A 6,946-nucleotide genomic window follows, 5' to 3' on the forward strand; every position below is an offset into this window, starting at 1 on the left:
GGGATTTCTTCTTTCATTTCCAATCTGAGTCCCTCTATACCTTTCTGCAGTTGGTTCTTTATTTTAGAAGCCATTGATTCATTGATTTCAGCTGTGTGTTTCCCAATTTTTCTGTCTTAATGTCTTCTGCACTTGTTATGGGTGGGCTTGGAGTCTAAGATTGCATTTTGCTCCTTCTCATTGTCATTTTGTGTAGCACTGTCTTCTGACCTTTGTTGTAGAGCTTTGGTGCAGTTATAACCTTAGCACCTACTGAAGTTCAGGTGCAGATCTACAAAGTTTGGATATATCCAGCGGTGCCTGGTTTGGTTCTGGCTGCTGTGCTCAGCTCCTTCCTGCTGCCGCCCATGGGAGTGAACTTGTTATACCCCTCTGGCAAGATGTTCTGCTCCTGGACTAGCTGGGTTGTTCTGTTCCCTACTGTCATTACAGGCATTGCAGTTGCAGGGTTTCATCCCAGACCTGTATGCAGGCCTGAGCTGAGTCTGGAGGGGACAAGGTGGAGTAGGGGGGAGAGGAAACTCTCCCACACACTCACCAGACCTGGGCTAGGACTGGATCTGGGGGTCCCTAGAGCACGGCAGAAATTCTCACTCTGCAGGTGGGGTGGGGAGGGGAGGGGGTACTGCGGAGTGTTGGGGGGGTCCCAAGAGGGTGGAAGAGAGTCTCACCCACGCTGTGCCTGGGCTTGGACTGGCAGGTTCCCCCAGCACAGGGTAGCAGGAAGCTCTCCCACCTCTAACATTGTTTTAAATTCTGGCACATTTAAACTGAACAGAAAAACCCAGAGCCAGCACATCACCTCCCTGTCCTTCTCCACTGCAGGGCCAGAGCAGCAGGAAGCTCAGAGCCTACCCTCCATCCCTGTGGACAGAGCTGTGCCCTGGCTCAGTGCTGAGGACTCTGGAGAACCACAGGAGACCAGGCCTGCAGTCACAGTACCAGGCCCCTTCCCTCCCCTCAGGGCCTCCTCCAGTGTAACTCTTGTACACCTCACAATACAGTGAAGTTCTGGGATTCTGTAACTTCCAGCTCTGAACTCATAAGGACTCTTCATTCTTATTTCACTCAGGGCTGATCACAGGCAGGTTCTTCACCAATCACGAATTAAAACAGGAGACACTAAAGAATTGACCACTGGGAAGACCTGACCATTGTGCCCAGAGGCCCACAGCCATGTGAGGTCTGAAAGCTGGCCAGAGAGCTTCAGGCCTTAGCAGCTCACTGAAGGGAGAGCCTCCCTTCTACAGCCCCATGTTCTAGGCTGAGGCTTTAGCAGCTTTCACTGTGAGATTGTTTGCCATCTGAGGGAGAATCAGTAACACAGCAGCCGTGGTACCCATCGTGGTACCCTGAGGCCTTCCCTGCATCTTTTCACTTGTATTCATGAACAGGACTCTATTCTATGAATTATCAGGCAATATTTTGTGGAAAACTAAATGATTCCTTCTAGTCATCCACCTACTGAGAACTACAGACCAACACTGCGCCTAGAGTTCTAGTACACACAGATCACAGGAACATGACCATGACAGGTATACCCCACACGATAAGACCAAGATGAAGCTTTGGCAGTGACCATGGCCCTTGAGACACTGCAGGAAATGTTCTTAGACTAAAGCATCTTGGTATGACCTGAAGCCCAGCCCATCCTTTCCATCCCAGAACCCCTCCCCAGGCAGCCTGAGAGAACCCAGCAGACCCCTCCGGTGTACTCACAGCAGCTGCTGAGTGACTCAGCTGTGGCAGCTGCAGTGTGGGAAGAAGGTCCCAGTACTACTGGGCTCCTGAAATCCACCCCCACCTCTGTCTCCCCAGAGTGCACAGGGACTGAGGAAGGAGTGGCCATGAGCCTTGGGGCCCAGGCAGTCCCCCTTGCCACCAATACCTCCTTCCCTTAGGGGCCTCTGGGATCACCAGGCTCATGTCTGATTGGGTCACATCTCTCAGGCAATGATTGGTTTGATGTTTCATTGAAAACAAGGAGCTTGAAGGACAGGAATATAATATTGCAGCTATGGGATTTAACAGTCCTGGATTCACTGGGAGCCCCCACTGGTAACAGTTCTAGTGTGCTGGTGTTGTGCACAGGATCAAAAATATTAACTCTCTCCAGAAAACATCTCAGAGCACTAATGGTGTCCAAACAGAAGGAGGAGGTGAAAACACCCAAACCCAGGAGCACTCTCAGAGTAGCTAGTGCTTTGCTAGTGATGTCTGTGTTCAAGTTGGAGGTAGTAGGAAAACTAAATATTACTCAAGCCTATCCTTTATTTTTATCATTTTCAAATGTTAGATTTAAGGCTGTGTAGGATGATTAATTCATTAGACATATAGATCTGTACCATTTGTTTTGTTCATGATAGCTTTGCAATTCAACTGTAATTTTACTTTTATCTGTAGTGATGTAAATTTTTGCATTTCAAAATATGCAGTTTTTAGCTGTTTTATTGCATTCAGTTAGAGCTTTGTCATCGAGACAACATGTATTTCCCTTAAAATAGTATGAACAAAAGAAAATAGGAACACATTCTCTACGTGTTCACTGCTCATTCTGAGATTGCTCTCCTGGGTAAGAAACACAGTTACAGTCATATCGCTGGCAGGAGGAAACCTTCCCCATTGCAGGGAGCCCCAGGAGCTGAGCAGGACCCTCATGGCCATGCTGTGTCCTGACTGGGACCGACTCCTGCCCAGGGAGCGAGTGCTTAGGAAGAAGTCCTCAGGGCTGGGCTGGCTCTGGGCATGTGCAGACCAGCAGGGCTGGGGGGGGGGGCACAGCTGCAGGGCTGGCTCCTCCCAGGATAGCCCTGGTGTCCCCTGGTGTCCCTGGCCAGACCAGAGCAGCACAGCTTTTCCTTCAGAGCATGCTCAAGCTTCTCCTTGGGGACACAGGACAGAATCAAGCTGCTGTCACATGGACGCAGTGGCCTACTGTTGCATCCACAGCTCAGAACATACCTTGCTTGAGCTCCTTAGCCAGTGCTCTAGGTTAGGGACCCTTGGAGGATGACGAAGGGCCAGCTCAGGCATAGGAGAATTGAAAAGGAGAAAGGAAATGAAGGCAGGCAGTGAGTAGAACCTAGAGCCCCTTGAGCTGGTCTGGGTTCCTCCATGCAGGATCCCAACATGATTGAAGTGCAAGGGGAGACATCACCAGGGCTGGTTTTCAGTCCTTCGTGTCTCCGACTCCCAGAAAATACACATCTGAGCATGCAACCCTGCTATTGTCCAACACAGGGCAGTGCTAAGGCTCATCCAGGTTCTGGGTCTCAATCTGCCTCTCAGGATACATTAGAATCACTTTAAGAGACAACAGAGGAAACTGCGGAGACTGTTGGAACCATGAACACACCCCGACTTTGGAGAATTTAGAATTAGTACAGAAGCTTAGAGGCAATAAAAAGGCTGCAAATTCTTAGCTCCTGGTGAGTCAGACAGAATTTTCAGTGGTGGCCATAATGCCTCAGGGCCTCAAGAGTGCTGCGGTGTCTCTACGCCTCAGGTATGCTTGTAGCTGTTTCAGGAAGAAATTCAGGAAAAGCTTCCCACCTGCCCTAATTTGAAATCTTTCCAGGTATTTGTTCTCCTTCCTAGTTCCTCGTGGGTCTCACTTCTGAAGTGGCTGCACAGCCCTGCAAGTCCCAGCTCCTGTCCTGGGCTGGAAGAGACGCAACTGTGCTCACCTAGCCCAGCAGGGCAGAGCGGTGCTTAATAACATGAAGGGGGATGGTTGTGAAGTTTTTAAAGGATCATTTAAAAAGTCTCCATGTGCCTCTAACTTGTACTGCATGGAGGAGAGAGATCTGGAGAGAAACTTTTTCCAATGGTTTTGGAGCAAGCAAGGCCTGGATGACAATGAAAATGAATCTGAATCCTACTTATCCAGGCTGCAATGCCAGTCTTAGAAAGCGAGGGAAGGAGGCCTAGGAATTCAAATCCAGGAGAGCTCTCAGGCTGTGGTGAAATGGAGAGGATTTCAACAGGGGCCTCCAACCAGGGCTGAGGTCAGGCCTGCCCTGCTGAGAGATGCCCGGCTCCCACCCTGGCCTCCGGAGACCCTGCAGGGAGCAGACACCCTGCCCACTGCATTGCCTGGTGGGGATCTAGGGAAGAAAGGCACTGCACACCCTGGGTACTGAGTGGACCTGAGAGGCCGTGGGAGGAGGCGGACCTGAGAGAGCAGCACACACAGCAGGCCTGGGCTGTGTGGCTGAGTGTTCTCGGTGAGAGCAAAGGTGAGGAGGGTCAGAAATGCCCCAGCCCCATGCCTCGATTTGCTCAGCATTTGCTCTGCTTAGAAAGATGAAGAGCACGTGTTCCACAAATAAATATGTAAATCTGTGGTGTATATGTGATACCTTAACTATTGGGTAAGGTAATAATGCACTTTTATTACTTATGCAGCATCGTATTATACCTTCTGGCAAATTAACGTAAGCATAAGAACCCTCAGCGGGTGCACAGCCACTATCTCTGCCCCACAGCAGAGCCAGAGCAGCACAGCGACCTGCGCTCAGTGCCCAGGTCTCCAGGGATAGCAGGGGGCCAGGCACGAAATCCCCGCCTCTCTCCAGCCTCTCCCTCTTTTGTGGACCCCCAGCAGTGTGTGTTATCTGCATCTCTGAGTGCAGATCGGTTCTGTGGACTCTGCTTCCCATATAAGCTGTGAGGGTGATTCTCTCTGACCCTGGGCCGCTGTTCACTCTGAGTCTAGACTGTGAGAATTTCCCAGGAAAGGTCCTCGTAGGCAGCTGTATTACCAGTCACAGGGTAACACGGGAAGACGAAGGAGCTGGCCGATGGGAAGGCCTGGCCCACTGTGTGCAGAGTCCTGAAAGCTGGGCAGAGACTCGGGCCTGAGCGGCTCCCTAAGGGACAACATCTCCTCTACAGCAGCAGCATGTCTAGGATGAGGCCTCAGTGCTTTGTTGACTACGGGGTTTGTTTGTCATCTAACAGTCTAGGGGTCACATAGCAGCCCCTTAGGTTTCAGGGCCCCATATCTTGAAAGTATCTTTGCTCCCATACTCACAAAGATGATCCCACTCTGTCCACTACCAGGCAAGGATTTGTGGAAAAGTTATATGGTTCTCAAGAAGCCCTGCTACCATTAAGGACAAAAGACTAACAGTCCACCTGACGTTCTGAGGACACCATGAGCACAGGACAGTTAGGTCCAAGTGTGTGGCCCTCAGGAAATGTTGACGAAGACGTAATGTGGGCAGAAAGCAGGGGGCCTTGAGCACCCTGAAGGGCACCGTGCTAGGAGGTGTTGGGAATCTGAAGGCTCCTGGTGCAGACCTTGGAACCTGGCCCCGGGCTTCCCAGCTTCAACCCTCCTGGAGCAGCCCGTGACAACCCCCACAGCCTGCATGGCACAGCTGGTGCTCTCAGCAGCTGGTGAGTAGATGTAGCTGTGGAAGCTGAGCCATGGAAAGGGCCCAGAAGTGCAGGGCTCCTGCAAGCGACACTCCTCCTCTCTCTCCCTCGTCTCTGCACAAGGTGTGAGAAATGGATCGCAGCTCCCCTTGGGGCCCTGGCGTCTCCCCACTTCCAGCAGCACCTCCTTCCTTTAAGGACATCCTGCCCACAAGATTCCTGTGTGACAATTTCAACATCTTGTGGGCCACAGCTGCGCTGAGATTTTACTGAGAACCTTGAACTTGCAGAGTGGAAGAATCATGACGCAACTACGGGACTCTGAAGCCCTAAGTTGGTCAGGGCTTCGTTGCTGGTACACGGGTGACTCTGCTGTCACAGCTGTCATTAACTCACATGGAACGCATTCCACAACATGACCAAATGGGTTGGTGACATCCAGAATAAAGCAGAGGTGACAATATGTAAGGTTCAGGAACAAAAGAACCCTCTCAAGCTAGCAAATGCTGCTCCAAATAGTTGAGATCGAGTCGAAGATGAAAACAAAATTCAATAATGTCTAGATTTATTTCTTGTAGTTTATTATTTGCATATGTTGGGCCTTCAAGACTATATAGTTTGATAATTAAGTAGGAATTTACATCTGTATCATTTGGTTCATTCATGATTTCATTTTATACTTAAAGTACAATTATTCTTTTATCTATAATGATATTTTTTGGCCCTTTCTCTATTTTCAATTTTTAGGTACTTTATTCCATCTATTTAGTGGTTTTTTTGTTTTTTTTTAAACCATTTTTTTAACATTTATTTATTTATTTGTGTGTGTGTGTGTGTGTGCACGCGCGTGTGCATGTGTGTGGCCAGCTCAGCCCACCAGGGGGCAGGGCTGGCTGGCATGTGGTGCTGAGGGATTGAACCGCGGTCCCTGTGCATTGCCAAGCTTGTTCCAAGTAGGTGCTTTAGACTACTGAGCCATCTCTCCAGCCCCTATTTAGTGGTTTATCCCTGAAATAACAGATATTTCTCTTGGTGATTATGGTGAATGAAATAAACAACAGATCCATTCTTGTAATACCAGTTGTCTGAGATTTCCTCCTTTGTCAATAAACACCATTGTAAGTATACTGTTTGCTGGAAGAAGATATCTGAGTTACTGCTGAAGAAAATCTCCTGAATCCTGTAGAAGCAGAAGTCAGCACTGTATGAAAGCACGGGTGGAGAGAAACACAAACGGGCCCGGAACCAATGGTGTCTCACTCCATCATCCCAGCAAGAATGGCACCAGCTGCCCAAGTGTATGGCCAGAGCCGTGCAATGAACACGGCCTTGACCTCCGACTCCTGGGTCCTGTGGGCCCTGTCACCAGGGCCTCACCCTGCTCCTGCCACAGCTGGACCCATAGCACCCGGAAAGGAGGGCCAGAGCGCTACATCATGGCAGGGTGCTGCACCTGGTCAGGTTGATCTCAAGACACAAGCAGGAACTGAACTGTGCTATAGGCTGGAAGGACATGCAGGGATGCAGGGGGCACGCAGAGTGGCAACAAAGGGGAATCGGGCAA

The sequence above is a fragment of the Octodon degus genome, unplaced genomic scaffold (genome assembly GCF_000260255.1).
Source record: "Octodon degus isolate 3935 unplaced genomic scaffold, OctDeg1.0 scaffold00052, whole genome shotgun sequence".
In the NCBI taxonomy this organism is placed as follows: Eukaryota; Metazoa; Chordata; class Mammalia; order Rodentia; family Octodontidae; genus Octodon; species Octodon degus.